Source organism: Tursiops truncatus, chromosome 21 (genome assembly GCF_011762595.2).
Source record: "Tursiops truncatus isolate mTurTru1 chromosome 21, mTurTru1.mat.Y, whole genome shotgun sequence".
In the NCBI taxonomy this organism is placed as follows: Eukaryota; Metazoa; Chordata; class Mammalia; order Artiodactyla; family Delphinidae; genus Tursiops; species Tursiops truncatus.
The window spans coordinates 12803252-12820390 of record NC_047054.1 but is presented as its reverse complement, the minus strand read 5'-3'; the positions used below and the strand labels follow the sequence as shown (position 1 = coordinate 12820390).

Here is a 17139-nt window from a genome sequence, read left to right as displayed (position 1 = left end):
CTTGGAATTTTATTCTGGGTGTTGGTGTTCTGGGTCCGAGCAGTAGAAAAGAAATGGAGATTTCACTCTTCCACACACAGACTCCCTCAATTCTCTTGCTTCAGATGGAATTCCACCTCTGCTCACCTCAGAGTCTGGAGGGAGAAGAGAGGTCAACAAACTGCTTGGGAACTGGGTGGGGGTGGAGAACTGGAGGGATCAATTTAATCCTGCTGCCCCCTGCCCAGTTTTTCCCATTCCTGTGCTTTTCTGGGTTCTGTATGGAAAAAGTAGCTCACTTCTCAACTCCCTTTGCAGCCACTAAGGTTCGACCTTCCTTCTCTCTGCTTAGTCTTTGATATTCATCTTTCCAAATTCTCTCTCCATGTACTGTGGGCACAGACATCTCCTAGTTTCCGAATGATGGATATGCATTTCTGTTACCTGTTTTCCTTGATGTTTCTTGGTGAATTTTGAGAGAAGGTGGTTGGGTGGGTATGTCTTTATTCTGTCATTATGAAACCAGTGTCTCCCACATTTTTGTAGCAGAAAGCAGCACTCTTATAATTCCTTTATTTTTGTTTCATTAAAGCCTAAACTTGGAGATAAATTAAATTTTAATCTAATCTGAGCTTTATACTGGCTAACAGGAAGAAATGAAGTATATAGAAAAAGAGTTAGAGGTCATCAAACATCTAGATAAAACACTAGCTTAGTGCACAGGTGTTTTGCCTACGTGACCACAAGCTAAACATCTGAGCATTAGATTTTTTCTTCTTCAGTTTTCACCAGCTGTCTGGTATCATGGAATCATCATAGCCATGTAATTAAAGTAACTTGTGAGCGGAATGCTGATTTAACAAATAACTTGAGGCTACTCTTCTGTACATGCTGAACGTAGCCATGGACAGAACCACTACATTACATCAGCCCGTCCGCTGATACACGCCCTAACCTAAGAGCGCCCAAGGAATTCACATCTGCAGGCACTCATCTGGTGACTGTCACCTTTCGCTTTCATTCCATGGAATCAGTTAAAGTATCCCAAGAAAATAGTTCTCAGCCTATAGTTTTAGAGGCCAAAGAGCTGCCTTAGCGATCTTCTTAAATGCACATATTTCTTCCACATGTTGGATGTAGGAGTCTTTCTGCCCCCATATCCACTTTTTAACTGAAAAAACTAGTTTCCTAACTATACCAATATATTTAATGTATAATTCAACAAAATCCCTTTGGCCTAAACACAGAACTGGCGTGGACTGTAGGACCAGATGAATTTGTTAGATGGGTGTTCTGTGTGGGATGAGAGGACGTTTTAAAGTCTGAAAGCTTCTGTGAAGGATTTTTAAAGCTGGCTATTAAGTATACACACACACACACACACAAATCTATTTTTAATTTCTCATTTATTTATTTATTGTGTGAACATTTTTTTTATTTTAATTTTTTTTATTGGGGTATAGTTGTTTTAATTGCTTATTTATTTTTACCCTATTCTTTAAGGTACAGCTCAAATCCCACTACCTGCAGGAAGCCTGAGCCGTTCTTTGGTATCCTTACTACGCTTCGTTGTTTACCACGTGGAATCATTTATTTTTGTGCTTGACTGATGAAGGTGTCATGCTGATGTAATGGGCACCTATCACTCGGTGAATCATCCTCAGAATAGGTACAGAGAAAACTGGACTAAGGTCCCTACTTGTCCTGAGGCCACTGAACTGATATCATGGACATACCAGTAATGTTGAACAGAAACGCACACAGCACCTTCTCAAAGCGTACTCAGGGGGCCAGACTCCAGCAGCTGCTTGTTTCCCTCCGGTGAATGCATCCAGCCTGCCTGGAGGGGAAGCCGTGTTGGTTCTGTAAGATGCTGTAGGAGAATCCATCAGGGTGAAGCAGAGAACCCTTAACAAGAGCAGGGCTCAGGCTGGCATGAGAGCAACAGCCTTCATTCCCCCAGCTTTACACTTCAGGAAACTCCTCCTTACGTTTCAGGTAGCAGATATACACAGAAAGGGCCACGACGGGCCTTTCCCATAGGGAAAGCAGGAGGCCCTTATAGGGAAGTGAAATGCCAGCCTGCTTAAAAGTGTCTCCATCGTGAGTCTATTAGGTGGCTCTGGGTTAAAGCACTCTTACCAGAAGGGCCCTGAAGTGACATAAACATAGTGGACACTCAAGAAGAGTCTATTGGGCTTCCCTGGTGGCGCAGTGGTTGGGAGTCCGCCTGCTGATGCAGGGGACGCAGGTTTGTGCCCCGGTCCGGGAAGATCCCACATGCCGCGGAGTGGCTGGGCCCGTGAGCCATGGCCGCTGAGCCTGTGCTCCGCAGCGGGAGAGGCCACAACAGTGAGAGGCCTGCGTACCGCAAAAAAAAAAAAAAAGAAAGAAAAGTCTATTGATAATTATCAAGGGCAGTTTCTCTCTCTTTTTCTCTCCTTCTCTCTCTCTGACACACATATAATACCAAGCAAAACAGAAATCAGAAATCAAAGTGACTTTAATCTTTCTCTTTAATCTGCTCTGTATTTCCAAATTTTCATTTTGTTTTAAAATTAGCATCTTTTTCCTCAGTACAAAAATAAATAAAGAAAAAAATTAGTAGCTCACCTGTCCTTAAGGTGACCATTATTAACAGCTTCATATCTGCACCTTTATCCTTTCGAATTCAAACTTTTTTGGGGGTGTCCACTGTTGTCTTTGCAAAAAGGAGATCAAAATAGGAACCTTTCTTTTCATCTCGATCTTCATTCTTTATAATACATCCTGGTCCCCTGTCCAGAACAACAGATATTCTTAATTTGTTCTTTTTTATTGGTGCATAACATCCCACAGAATGGATCAACCCCAGTTTATTCAATCATTCAGTTATCAACATTCAAGTTCTTTCTGATTTTGTCACTACAGAGAAGTCTGTATTGCTCTAATATTCTTCTATAATCATGTATTATTTATATTAGAAAATATCATTTAGACTATAAAAATAGAGAGATAATTACTATAAAGTCAAGAAACAGATGCTGAATGAACAGATAAATGAATGTATTAAAATGTTACCTGGGAGTGGGGCCACATGCCATTTCTACCTTGAAATAATCATCTTTGCACTGTGGGCCCTGACTCCCAACGTGGACTGCAAATGCCTCAAGATCAGGAAGCAGGCCTCTTTCTTCCTCATCGCCTCCAAACTGCTGAGCACGGTCCTGCGGAGGGTGGGCAGCCGCAGGCCCACATAACGCACTGAACCCTCATAGTGTCTTTTGAAAACAGCTGTCTAGATTTCAGAATGCAAGTTTCCCACGTGTACGATGTTATAAAATGGTGTATTCCCGGGCCAGCCCACAAACTCTTATTTTAACCCATAATGAAGGAAAACTATATACTTTTACCATCATGGTTTCTTATTATTTCTGTGGGAAAAATGTTCTGAATTGAGTTTCTGCATGCAGAGACTCCTCCTCTACTGTGTGTGTGTGTGTGTGTGTGTGTGTGTGTGTGTGTGTGTGTGTGTGTGTATGTGTGTGTGAGAGACAGAGACAGAGACAGAGACAGAGACATCCTACCCTTTACTGCCTTCCAATGAGTTGTTTTCTCTCCCTTCTGCCAATCCTGTTATATGTGGAAGTTGAGCAAGTAAAATAGGAAATATGATGACTAAATGTGGAAGTGCCAGAAAGAAGAAAGGCAAAAAAAGAAAAAATTTAACATAAAATTTTGATAATTTGCTTAGAGTCTTCATTCATGTTTGAGATCTAAGAATTTGAATTTGATTGCTAAGAATATAGTAATATTCTTGCATACAAATGAAATGAAACTACAAGTAGAAGAGATTCTTTAGTTGTTATAGATTTCTCCTAAGTCAAACTTTTTCAAACGGCATATTTAAAACATGATGTGAATCAAAGCAAAAGCTTATTTAAATATTAATAATGATTATGGAATGTATCACTTATTAATAGCCATTGATCTGGACACACGTTAGTTTGTTTTTATATGTTCCTTTGGAGAGTCCTGTTTGGAGAGTCATTAAAAATGAATATTTTGATAAAATTAAAAACTGGGAGAAACTATATAGCATTTGTAGGAAAAAATTATCTTCTACACAGAGATTTAAAAATTCTTATAAGAATGTAGTGTAAAATATAAGATGTATTAACCAGTGCTTTGTTTTTTGAAGTCCCAAGGATAAAACTAGCTAAAACTTACAAGTCGGGCTTCCCTGGTGGTGCAGTGGTTAAGAATCCGCTTGCCAATGCAGGGGACACAGGTTCAAGCCCTGGTCCAGGAAGATCCCACGTGCCATGAGCAACTAAGCCTGTGCGCCACAACTACTGAGCCTGTGCTCTAGAACCCGCGAGCCACAACTACTGAAGCCCGCACACCTAGAGGCCGTGCTCCGCAACAAGAGAAGCCACCGCGATGAGAAGCCCACGCACTGCAACGAAGACCCAACGCAGCCAAAAATAAAATAAATTAGTTTTAAAAAAACCTTATAAGTCCTTTACATAAAAATCATAAGCATATCAAGAAATAATTTTCTGAAATCACCTATAAAAATATATTAAAATGTTTACATTAATAAAAGGAAAATCTATTCTTAAAAATGTTAATTTTTCAAAAGGAAAAAAATCACCCATAGTTCCATCCCTCAAAGACAACCACTATTAATGTTTTGATGTAGTTCCTTTTCACCTTACTTATATGAACATCTTTAGGGTGACCTTACTGTACATATAAAACTTTGTTTTCCTTTTACCCTCAATGGAGCATACATTTCCTGCTATCTTACTTAAGTTCATCATAAGCAGAAATACCAGTAAGAGTGTATATGTGGTAAAATATTTGTAAGCATTGTGGAAAATGACAGGGCTAGGGTAGTGTTCCTCTAATTTCTCAATGAGGGAAAAGGCTTGGTCAAAAGTGTCATATAAACATGGCATCAACCACATACATTGTGAAACGAGTCGTCATGAATCTGTTGGTTCTGCATCCCTGAAAAGATGAAAAGTTCTCATCAAGGTAGGAAATAAAAACAAGGAAATATGGAGACAACCTGAGCAACTCAAGTGAGGGTGAACCTACAATGCTGGCCCCTTCGCAGAGGCTGGCTCCGCCCAGCCACCCAGCGTGAACTCACCCATCAACCCTCCCTCGGGCGTCTGTTCCTGGGTCTGCGTATTTCTTTCTCTCCTTCAGTCTTAAGGTTCTTCACTTATGGTTTGTCGTGTTTTCTTTCTTATCTCCAGTTATAGGAAAATGAAGCAAAACAAACTGCCAGTAGTATTGGTGGCTTTGATCTTTTTTCCATGTTTTTTATAAAGCGACAGAACCTTTTCCCCAAATGAAATCTTACGCAGAACCTCAATATGTAAAACAGGAAAGAAAGTGATATTTTTTTTTTGGCTGTCCGGAAAGAAGTGGTGCTAAAAACCCAGCATCCACAGCTGGACATTGACAAAATATATGGTGGGCTGTTTAAACCAACATTTGCTTTCAAATTACAAAACATCCAAGGCAAATCGTGAAGTTTTACTTACGCCGATTGTTCTGCCAACAAAAATTCAGTTTTGTGGAAACTATTTATTACACACAAGGGGTTTCTGATGGAAAAGAAATTTGAAAATTTTTAGAAATCAAAAAAAGAAATACATTTGAAACCATTAAATTTTGGAATGAATGTTGATTTTGTGGTGACACAATCTCTGAAAATTATCATCATTCACTCAAAACAGGAAAATAGCATGTGCCTGGAATCCACAGTTGAATATATCTTCCTTTTTTTTAAGGGAAGTTTTTATGGGGATAGGGTAAAAAGAATGAAGTAAAAATTTACTTCATTTATTTGTGGAGATGAAAATCAGACAGAAAGTTAAAGGGAAAGAAATACCTTAGGAATGCCAAAAAGAAATGAAAAAGAATTAAACTGTTTCAAAATATCCCCAATGCATTGTTTCCTCAACAAATTCATCATGTAATGAACTGAGAGGTCAGTGCAAGAACAGTTACAAATTCTTCTGAGAAATACACAAATTAAGAAATCCTTGCATTTCATTGATGTTGAGGAGACAGTTGGGAAATTTATAGCATGACCTTTTAAAACCCAGAACCCTTTTAAAACACAGAACCCTTCAAAATCTTCCCATTGATCTTAGAATAAAATCCAAAGTCCTTGATCTGGCCTCTGCCCACCTGCCTGTGTCCTTCTTACCCTCATTCAGAACTCTTAAGTCACATTCACCTTCTTTTGGTTTCCAGAATATGCCAGACCCTTTTGCTTTTCATGGCCTTTGTGTTCAGTCTTCCCCCTGGCTCGGGGCTTCATCACACAATTGATATCAGTTACGTGTTGAAGTGTGTCCCCCTCAAAATTCATATAGTGAGATCCTAATCCCCCAATACCTCAGATTGTCTTTGCAGATGTAATGAATTAAGATGAGATCGTATTGGAGTATGGTGGGCCCCTAATCCAATAAGACTAGTGTCCCTGTAAAACGGGGAAATTTGGATACAGACACACATCCAGGGAGAACACCACGTGAAGATGAAGGGAGAGATGGAGTGATGCTGCTACCAGCCAAAGAATGCCCAGGATTGCTGGCCAACACCAGAAGCCAGGAGGCAAGGAACAGATCCTTCCCCCATAACCCTCAGAAGGAGCCAACCCTGTGGACACCTTGATCTGGGACTTCCAGCTTCCAGAACTGGGAGGCAATGCGTTTCTGTTACTTCCGCCACCTGGCTTGTGGTACTGTGTTATGGCAGCCCCAGGAAACGAATACAGTCTCCTCTCCTCCAAGTTTTGGCTTAAATGTCATTTTCTCCTTGAGAAACCTTCCTTGACCACCTAGATCCCCCAGTATTTTCTATCCAAAGTCGTGTTTGTTTCCCTCAGAACACGGATACAAATCTTTAACTATTTTCTTGGTTTGTTTGCCTGTCTGTTGACATCACCCCCACTAGAATGTAAGCTCCAGGAGAGCAGGGGTTGGTCTTGCCATGTTCTTACCTGAGGAGCACGGCTAGGAAATGTCTTGGAGTTGCATCCAGGAGAAGGAGGCAGCGCCGAGAGGTGTACGTGCACCTTTTGGATGTAGTGGAGATGAAACTTTCTGAGGAAGTAGGAGTATTTAAAAATACTGTCAATCCTTTGTTTTCTGACTCTTCTGTCTTTCTGATTGGCAAACTTCCAAACATTTTCCAATAGGATAAGGTGTGTTATTCAAAATGCTCAGAAGTTTTGGGACAAAGAGAACAGACTGAACATCATCAAGGTTCACATGCTGTGAATGAGCTTATAGGGAAATGGTGGAAGCTGTAACAAAACTTCTTCAAATATTCAGATTCAGTGAATTATGTGGTTTGCTGAATTTATGTTACAAACTGGAAATTTATTTTTAAAAAATTTTTAAATTTTATTTATTTTTGGCTGCGTTGGGTCTTCATTGCTGTGCACGGGCTTTCTCTAGTTGTGGCGAGCAGGGGCTACTCTTCATTGCGGTTCGCGGGCTTCTCATTGCAGTGGCTTCTCTTGTGGAGCACAGGTTCTAGATGCGCGGGCTTCAGTAGTTGTGGCATGCGGGCTCAGTAGTTGTGGTTCGTGGGCTCTAGAGCGCAGGCTCAGTAGTTGTGGTGCACAGGCTTAGTTGCTCCGGGGCATGTGGGATCTTCCCGGACCAGGGCTCGAACCTGTGTCCCCTGCATTGGCAGGTGGATTCTTAACCACTGCGCCACCAGCAAAGTCCCTAAAATATTTTTAATACTTGAAACTATTATAGTAATTTTTTCTAAAGAACCTCAAGGCAAGGCTATAGGCACTTTTTCCTTCTGACTTTAAAAGCACTACTTTATAGTTTATTACCTTAGAGAAATAATGAATATTTCAAATCCATTTGGGATGAGACAGAGAAATTATAGCAAAAAAAATTTTTTTTGAAGTTTTCAAAGTTGAAAGCCTTCCTTTTGGACGAGAAAAATTCACTCATCTCTCTCTCCCTCTCTGCCCCCATACACACACACACACACACACACACACACACAATCATCTTGGCACTTTTAAAGAGTATTTCTTCCCTTACGTCATCAAAAGAACAGGACAAAATTAATATTTGTTACTAAGGATTGGGCAATATATTGCTCAATTTAAATTCATTATTTTCAGAGAATAATTGCAACAAAATGCACCTCATTTTAGAGTTTCTAGCAAAATGGAAGAAACTGTTACATGAGGTAATAGATAAGAATTTATCCAACTTGATGCCTATGGTCCCTGAACTTTGATTGATGGCTTTTTCAACATCTTTGCAGTTCTACTGTTTCAACTGCAATCTAATGTGGCTGTATATTTATTCAGTGTGGACTTCACAATGATATTCTTTGCTTTGTATTGGCCAACTGCTCTGGCAAGTGTGGAACACTCATTTTCCATGATTTTATAACCTCTGCTAAATTACAGCAGCATGGAAGAGAGCCTTGGTGGCCAGGACCGAAGTGGTACCAGAGATACTGTGGGGAAAATTAGGGCATCAACTGACAGACTGATGAGGGGGGCACTGATTTAATCTCAGCTATAAATACTTAACCCTTTAGTGAGCATGCCATCATATTCTACATTCATAACTTTAATGTACAGTTGTAAAGACTGCGATTATAGATGGAGGTGACGTCCGAGTCATTACTAGGATGATACAATGGAAATTAACATTCCAATTTACTAGACTGTAAGAAAACTTCTTGAAAGGCAGAGATTTTCATTTGTTTTGTTCACGAGAAAAGTTCTTGGACATTCAATAAATGATTATTACTTGACTCAATAAATGATTCAATAAATTATTATTACTTGACTCAATAAAGGATTATTGCTTGAATAATTATTTTATCAAACTATTCTCATTTATCAGAAAAATAAATTAAAAACCCATTTGAGAGGGGCTAACCTTGAATGTATCTTTAAGCTTCAATCATGGAGAGGTCAATTGCTGCATGGCCAAGTAACCAGTCCTTTCTCGACTCCCTTGAAAAGAAATGAGTTCTGATGCATCCAGGTAGACGGTCCTAGGATGTCCATCCTGCAGGTGAAACATAAACATGCCTCACTCAGGAGCTCACTCTAGTTTCAATATACTACACTGCTCAAACAACATCTGTTGCTTTAGATCAGGTGTTTGGTCAGATTTCTTTGGTATGGCCAAGGCTGTTTTTTCCAGAAACTTTCAAAAAGGTTATATTTTGCTATACTGATCTGTTTTCCACAGAGATTTATGACTGTATGCATCTCATCAAAGGGCTAAAATATTTCTTGATGATGTATATCAATACACAGTGGATTTGGGGGTCAGATTTACATGTCTTCCAGCGCATAAGAACAGAATGAAATTCAGTCTACGTTTTATGAGTTTAGGGGCCTGGAAATTGGAAACATACCCATGTCCAGGGAGCTCCAGGGGCTCAGGAAAGGTGGGAGTTGGTGATGCCTCCCAGTTTCCTGGCTGGTTAATGAAGTGACAAATACAAGATGGTGGGGAAAGATGTTATGAGTTTAGTTTTGGACATAACTAATTTGTTGTACCCGAGGAACATCTAGAATAAATGCATCCAGAGCTTAGAAATTATAGATTATGGAGTTATCACCAAATAGTGATTATCTGAAGCTTTGGATGTGGGTGAGAGTGCTCAAAGAGAAAGCATGTAGAATGAGAAAATAGGAGGGGTGAGGACAGAATATCTAGAAACACCATAATTTAGGAGGCTGGCAGCAGAAGGGGAGCCAGCCGAGAAATAAAACAGGAGAAGGTTGTCACATAGGCATCAGGCAGTATGATGGGAATTATTAAATGATACAGAGACGCTGAGCAGATGAGGACTGGAAATGGCCCTTGAGAAAACTTACTAGAGGGACTTCCCCGGCGGTCCAGTGGGTAAGACTCCGTGCTTCCACTGCAGGGGGCACAGGTTCGACTCCTGGTCAGGGAACTAAGAGCCCTGCATGCTGCGTGGTGGAGCCAAAAAAAAAAAAAAAAATTACTAGAAGGAAATACATAAAAATATCATCAGGTCTATTCCTTACTGGTAAGATTGCAGGTGTCATATTTTCTTTTCAACTTTTCTGTACTTCCTGCATTCTGCACAATAGATATCGATTACATTTATATTAAAAATACTCTGATAAAGTCTAAAATATGTTTTGAGAACCCAGGGCAAGGAACTATTAATTCCCAAGTAGTCGAGTGCCTCTGTGCTGGACACCACGCTAAGGATAAAACAACGAACAAGAGGATGGCTCTGTTGTTTTACCAAAAGGAATGGAAGCTGGGTTGACAAGGGAGGGGTGTAGAGCTTGTGGGGCACAGTAGCAAGAGATGGGGCTGGAAAGGAAGTTTGGTGCCAGATTATAACGGGCTTTTTATGTCTTGTCAAATAATACGGACTTTATTCTGAAGGCTGTGGGGAGATTTTTGAGGGGTGGAGTTTGGATTGCAATCGTGCTTCACCTGAAGTTGATTTTCTGCTTAACCCGGCTGTTAACCTGGATGAGCCCTAGTTCAGAAGCCCAGTTCTGAGGCCACTGCCATAGCTGAATAAAGGCGATCCAAAGGGGATGGAGGAGGGGCCAGGCCCAGAGAGATTTGGGATCAGCATCAACGGGTCAGTAGGATACTACCGATTGGATGTGTGTTGGGGGGAAGGAAAACATTAAGGACTACTGGGTTTTTAACTTGGGCCCATGGGTGGTAAAGAGGGACAACTGTCCTACAGAGTTTGTATACAGTTACTCTAATCACCTATAATAATCATTGCTTTACGAAATAAGAAAAAGGCTGGCTGGGTCAAATAGTATTCTATGAGGGGATAAGAAATAATGGTGCATGGGAAATCTATTTTTGAGACCACGGCCACAAAACAGAAGCATAAACCCTCAGCTGTCTCCTCACCAAAAGCATTGAGATACTTTTCTTTTTCCAGTCCATAGAACTGAATACTTCTGTGACAAAGAGGGTGTTGGAGCTATGTTTTTAGAAAAGTGTTTACATATATGTAGCTCTGGCCTCTCAGGAAGGGACTTTCTGTGTCGGGGAGAGAAGTTTGGGAGAAGGCCAATGAAACTGCATGTGGGGGAAGAAACAGGTATAACCAGGTGAGAATCTATACTTTAAAACAAGGGACCCCAGAAACGGCAGGTCCCAAGTGAACTGTATTAGTTTGAGCTAACACACCTTGAAGGTGACGGGTGCTGCCCCTGTATTCTTGCATTCTCTCACTCATCCTCATTTCAAGGCATTGAATACTGAGGCGTTAGGTTAAGCAACTTGACTGGGGATGCCCAGCTAGTAAGTTAAAGAGGCCAGATTTGAACCTAGCTGCATGTACTACAGTATAAAACCCCTCTCCTGGACCAGCCACATTAAGACATCTTTCAGGAAAATTAGCTCTCACCCTTGCCCATCTCATCCTGCAGGGAGGGAACTTCTGTTGCACACTCAGTCTGGGAGGACGCTGCTGGTGACTTACTAGGGGAAGGCCTTCCTTTTCGCCCCCAGACAGAGCTCCAGGCGGTGTCCCTGATGACAGCTGCCCTTCAAATGGTTACACACTCAGCTACTGATAAGGGTTCAAATAAAGTTAAGGATGCGTTATTGGCCCAGTTACTGCACTAGTATCTAAGTAATGCTCTCTCGTCAGTTAATTGCTCCTTGTATTCCTTGGAAGTGGGCAGTGTTACAAAGTGAATTTTTATTCACTCAGAAAACAGGCTCTAAACACGGCTGACACCTGCCCCACCAACTGCATGTCAAGAGCTTTGCCTCCCCGACACGCCCTCCTCCTCCCTCCTTCCCTACCTTCAGGTGACCCTTAGGATGGAGAGTCAGGTAGGTACCTGCGGTCCCCTCCTACCGCCGCCAGCTTACGGCCGGAACCCAAGCTCGCGCCCAGTACCCCACCCCCCGGACCCCTACTCGCGTGTGAGCGCCCGGGTGTGCGAGCAGCAGACTCACGCGCAGCTGCTTGTTGCTCCCGCTGCCGCGACGTGGGTAAGTGAAAATGAAATTGACTTTTCTGAGAAATGATGAAAGCGGCGCTGCCTGCCAATGAACAGCGGCGGCGAACTTCCGCACCTCCAGGCCGGGCAGCTCGCGCCCTCCCTCCGCCTCCACCTCCCAGTTGCACAAGCTTGAAACAAACACTGGGGAGGAAGGGCGGAGGGAGGAGGGCGGAGGGGGGAGCGAGCGAGGGACGGAGGGAGGGAGGGAGCGAGGCACCGGGAGGGCGGGGGGTGGGGGGATTTCCAGCCTCAGCGCTTCGCAGTTTCCTCTCCTTGTTTTGCTTTCGATCTGGACTGTTCTCAGGCAAGCCGGGGAGTAACTTTTAGTTTTGTTCCTGCGATTATTCAACTGACGGGCTTTCATTTCCATTTCACACATCCTAGCAACACTTAAGCCTTGCGGAATTGTATTGATAGCGTGAAAAAGCACACTGAGAGGTAACATTTTTCAAATAATAGTTGTGACTGTGCGTGTGTGTTTTTCTCGAGGGCATGTTTATGAGGACTGGAGGGGATATGTGTGTGCGCGCGTCCTGATGGTTTGACACGATGTTTTGCAGACGGAAAATGCTGAGGTTCATAAATATTAATACTGATTTTTGGAGGAACAGTCGGCGCTGTTATGGATCATCTGATTTTAGGGGAAGCAGGTTCTGCTGCTGTTGCTGCTGCTACTGGGGCTGCTGAGGCTGCGAGGAGGAGGAGGAGGAGGTTGGTGGAGGTTTAATTTCACTTTTGGATTTGCAGATGCGGAGAGGTGGCTCCATGGACACAGACCTGCTCTGTGTGATTCTGCGCCCCAGGTGGTGTGGGGGGGGTGCAGGTCCGCTGGAGTCGGGCCTCCTTTTCAAACAAAATTCTCGCGTGCATGTGTGTGCGTGTGTATGTTTACGGAGGCCGTCGCCACCAGGTCCGAAGGAGGGGAGCGGGTCCTTCTCCTTGCCCGCTGGCGGTGCCTCTCTCCAGGCAGCCTCTGGCGTAAATAGGCAGGAACCCGCAGTCCACCCTCAGCCTGCGCCCCGCGCCCGGGCCGGGAGAGGCGCCTCCCGCCGCGGCCAGAGGAAACTTGATGGGGCGCCCGGCGGCGGTCCCGGGGCTCGCCCGCCCGCCGGGCTCGGGGAAGAGTCGCGGGCGTCGGGTGCCAGCGGCCGGGGCCGGCGGGCGGGCTTGGAGCGGGGCTGCGCGCGGGGCCTGGCCGGCGCGCCCGGCTTCCTGGGGGCTGGGCCGCTGCCGCCACCGCCCGGGAGGCACGCCGCGTCCTCCTTCCCGCCGGCCAGCGCCCGGCCTGGCCCTGGGGCTTTGTCACTGCACTTGTCCCGGCGCGCGGGGGGCTCGGGCGGCGCGTCCCGGGAGGGCGCCGCGCCCAGGGGTCAGCGGCCCGGCCGCGGCCTAGCGCCGGGCGCCTCCGGGTCCCCGCGGGCGCCCCCGGGCCGTACTCGCGCGCTGGGCCTGACCCGCCTTGGCTACGGAGCGGGCGAGGTGGGGGCGGGGAGCCTCCGGGGACCGAGCGGCGCCCTGCTGGCAGGCCCGGGGCCGGCGTCCCCTGCGGGTCCCGGGGCGCCGGCGGCGGCGGGGTGGGGACGGGAGTGCCCGCCCCGCGCCCTCCGACCCCGCTCGGGGCGCCGAGTGGCATTCGCCCGCCGGCCGAACGTGGTTGGTGCAAAGCCGCGGCAGCCACTTCCTTTCCGCCTCGCGGGCCGGGCTCGCCCACCGAGCGATGCCAGTCGTGGCCGATCGTGGCGCCCGCCCGCTCGGGGCGCTACGGCCTGGAAGCCGGCCCCCGAGAGGGCTCGGGCTGCCTTTCCAAGTTCAGAGGGTTTCAGGATGCAGCTCATCCCCCTCCTGGGACGCGCCGGCATCTCTGTTTGGGCCCCAGGTGTGGCTGCGTGGGCCGCCCTCACCCCCTTACCCCTTTAGAGGGGGAGAAGCGGAAAGGAGGCTGGCAGCCCGAGCCGGGCGCAGAAACAGCCTTCCGGGCACCAGGCGAGGCGCCGAGGTCAGTCGGTGTAGGCAGCACCGCTGGTCATCGCTGTGAATGTGACCCCTGGCACTAGCAGTCGAGGTTGCCACATGCGAGCGGCGTGGCTTTCAGTCGTTTTTGCCCCCAGAGTATAGTGTTTGGAACTTGGGGACATTTTACCTGCTCCCTCCCTCTTCAGCCTCCTCCCTGCAGTGTGGGCAACGGGTAGTGCGCCCTGTCCTTGGTTAAGAAAACGCAGAAGCTTCCTCCTTGAGGAAAAGTGCTGGCATTTGCCTTCTTCCACCGGCCTCCCAGTTGCTGTGACTCGGTCTGCTTTTGATGAATGGCGAGGGAGGGTGAAGGATAGTTACATTTCCTGTTGTGGATTTTCAGGAATCACCAAGGTTGCTGTCAAGCCTGCATTCATTTATTAGTTTCAGACCGACTGCAGATAACATTGGGATTTAGCAGCCTGCGCTTTTTGGTGCTTAGGGGCAGGTGCAGACAGGGGCCTGGTGACAGACCGAATGGGAAAGGTGGATGGTCTTGATGTTAGGCAGATGCACGCTCCTTGCCACGACTTGGAGGGGGACCCCTGTTTAACTTCATGCACACAGATTCAGGATTTTCTAGTTTTCTCACCCGCCCCCCCCAATCAGGGTGAAATCCTGGAAAAACTTGTGTTTTCTAAGGAAAGTTCAGCAGATGGAATATTTAGGACTTAACCTGGTAATTTTAAGGGGTAACCTTGAAAAATCTATTGATCGATGGGGCAGAGTCCAGAATTTCACTGTAATTAGTGAATGATTATAATTTATAACTTAGCCTGTTGTGTAAGAAGTTAGATTTTGGCCTCTTAGATCCGGGTTCTTGTCTGTTATGATTCGTAACTGATTCTTAATATTAAACATTTACATACTTTATTCTCAATGAGTCGGGTTTTTTTTTTCTTTTGACCTTCAAAAGTTAGAGATAACTCTGCATATTTCAGACTTACTTACCTGTAAAAATGTCATCCTAATCAAAAGTAAGCATTTGTGGTTAAATTGGCAGCCAATTATGGCAAACAAAAGTCCTGACAGCTCAGTGAACCATGACCCAACTTTTCTCTTCCTCGACTTTCCCACTTTATTAGGCAAATATTCAGTATACCAAAGCTAGTTAAACACGTTTAAACCTAGTAGTGGAAAATTTGAAACTTTGGATGTTTAACATTTGGATGTTTGACATGCATCGATTTTCTCTTGTTTCCAAGGACACTGTACTTTTATTCTTAGTATTATGGCATATAAGCTTCCTTGTTTTTAGAGCATTTTTACACAGTTTCCTTTTGATAGAGAACAGACCACTGAACTCTAAATGGGGTATCTGGGACATGGTTCTATTATGTTCTTTATACCAAAAAAGGCTTAAAGCAGATAAGGGAGTTTATTCATTTAATAACTATTCCTAGAACATTCACTATGCCCCAGACACAGTGCTACGTTCTGTCGGTTCAACTGGGAACAGGAAGACAGTTTCTTTACCCTCTGGGGAGATTGCATTCTAGTTGGTGAGCTGACAATACCCAGCTAAGAAATAAAGACAGTAATTACCTTTAGGGGTGAGTGCTATGGAAGGTGATAATAATACTTAACTGTATATCTGATAGGGTTGCTTTTGGGAACAAATGAGATACTGTTATGAAAGAAGGTTGCATAAGTTATAGCACTCTACAAATGTGTAAGGCATTCACTTTCAGAATTTTATCAGATTATTCTTAACTTGAAAAGCCAGGGAATCATGACTGTGGATTAAGCACTGACTTTCTCTTATAGAATTTTCAGCAAGAAGGGATTTTACTTGTTCTGAGAGAAAATAATAATGGTAAGAAATTAAACACAGCATAACTATTTTATGTAAAGCATTAAAGTATTTAACAGTGACATAAGATATTGTCAGTGAGTTTTTTTTCTGTCAGAAGATAGATGGTGTCCATGGAGACCAAATGATATGGAAATAAAAATGATTGGACCAATGTATTTTCCGTCTTCATATCAAGAAAAAACCTTCCCAAGCTCACTTTGCTGTAGTCTGAATTTTCTTCATCATTGCTGAAGACTCTTCAATTCATTATCTGTTATTAATTGTATGCCCTTAACTGATTTTAGTTTTTGCTGTAACATCTTTAAAGGGACTCAGTGAACTTGCATTTATTGAATGCTTACTATGTACCTAACACTATATATGTGAAAATGATATGTGACAGCATATGTGAAAATAAATATAATAGATAATATATATTTACAAGAGATAAAATACATAAAGTGGTATATAAAAATAACATAAATTGCTGTGAAATAGTTATTGTTAACAATAAAATCAGTTCTTCTTTTGGTCTGTATGGGACCCCTTCTCACACAGGGGTAGGAAGTTAGGGCTTTCTGTCCCTGTTGGCCCCATTCGTGCCCTACTTTTGGCCTGAGTCTGATCAGTATTTGATTGTAATGTCTGCCCAAGGCAGGGTCAAGCAGTGGCCCTCACGGTGGAGGGGTGCTGGTGGGCTTGGGAGTGACGAGATTTGATTAAATGTTGATTTTTTTCAGCAAAGAATGGTAAGTTATCTATAGGGTCCAGATTGAAACCTGAAGTCAGTATTTTATATAAAATACCAAGAGAAATACACAGGCAGGAAGTCAACGTCCACAGGCACCTGAGGCTGGGCTCTGACCCGTCCAGAGGACGCACAGTCACCAGCGTTTTGCCTTGAGAGAGCCTTTTAAAATGATTTCCCCTCTCCCCAGCTCCATCTTATGACAGATGGTCTCTGAAACAGATTGTGTGTAGTTAGGAAGACTTCATATGCCCATTTTTATTACTTAGAAACACGTTAGACTTGCAGTCAGAACTCCTGGTTGACTTGAGAGAGCCAGCATCAGCAAATCTAGTTGATCTAATTCCAGCCCAAAGTAGAGAAACTTGACGTTGTAGGCAACCTGGGCAGCCGTTTCTTAGATAAGCTGTTAGACCTACTGGGCCTTCTGAGGTCCTAAAACTAGTTACCACCTTCCCACTCCCATCAGTAACTTTGAGTTCTACTGGGGATCCAGGGACCCCATGATATGAACCATTGCAGTAACTCAGGCGATTATTTTGTTCAATGAACGCAAACACTGAGTCC

At 44.2% G+C, this 17139-nt stretch overlaps 1 protein-coding gene and 2 long non-coding RNA genes across 25 annotated transcripts in view; 2 read left to right on the top strand and 1 right to left on the bottom strand.

The window, feature by feature from the left end:
• LOC109547653 (uncharacterized) overlaps positions 1-2939 on the top strand; it is a 38754-nt gene extending 35815 nt beyond the window's left edge. For all 3 annotated transcript variants that reach the window (XR_012328959.1, XR_012328958.1, XR_012328957.1), the window contains one exon: positions 1483-2939. This is a non-coding gene — a long non-coding RNA (uncharacterized lncRNA). The remainder of the gene's footprint in view (positions 1-1482) is intronic.
• LOC109547652 (uncharacterized) lies at positions 2292-12183 on the bottom strand. Of its 19 annotated transcripts, none has more exons than XR_012328953.1 (8): positions 11973-12180; positions 11413-11577; positions 9869-9967; positions 8916-9047; positions 6989-7724; positions 5520-5582; positions 2593-5342; positions 2292-2340 (listed from the first exon to the last, which is right to left on the bottom strand). It is a non-coding gene; the product is annotated as an uncharacterized lncRNA (long non-coding RNA). The 19 variants fall into 19 exon arrangements; XR_012328956.1 differs by having other exon boundaries at positions 2593-2756; positions 4934-4974; positions 5120-7724; positions 11973-12179; XR_012328949.1 differs by having other exon boundaries at positions 2593-4974; positions 5120-7724; positions 11973-12182.
• An 85-nt stretch (positions 12184-12268) lies between these two features.
• The window catches only part of IRF2 (interferon regulatory factor 2), an 84851-nt gene continuing 79980 nt past the window's right edge, over positions 12269-17139 (top strand). Inside the window, exons 1-2 of one of the 3 annotated variants that reach the window (XM_019921411.3) lie at positions 12277-12457; positions 12580-12730. The gene's annotated coding sequence lies outside the window, so the exon portion shown is untranslated. Of the gene's footprint in view, positions 12458-12579; positions 12731-17139 lie in introns of all 3 variants that reach the window. The other 2 variants (XM_019921412.3, XM_019921410.3) reach the window with 2 other exon arrangements.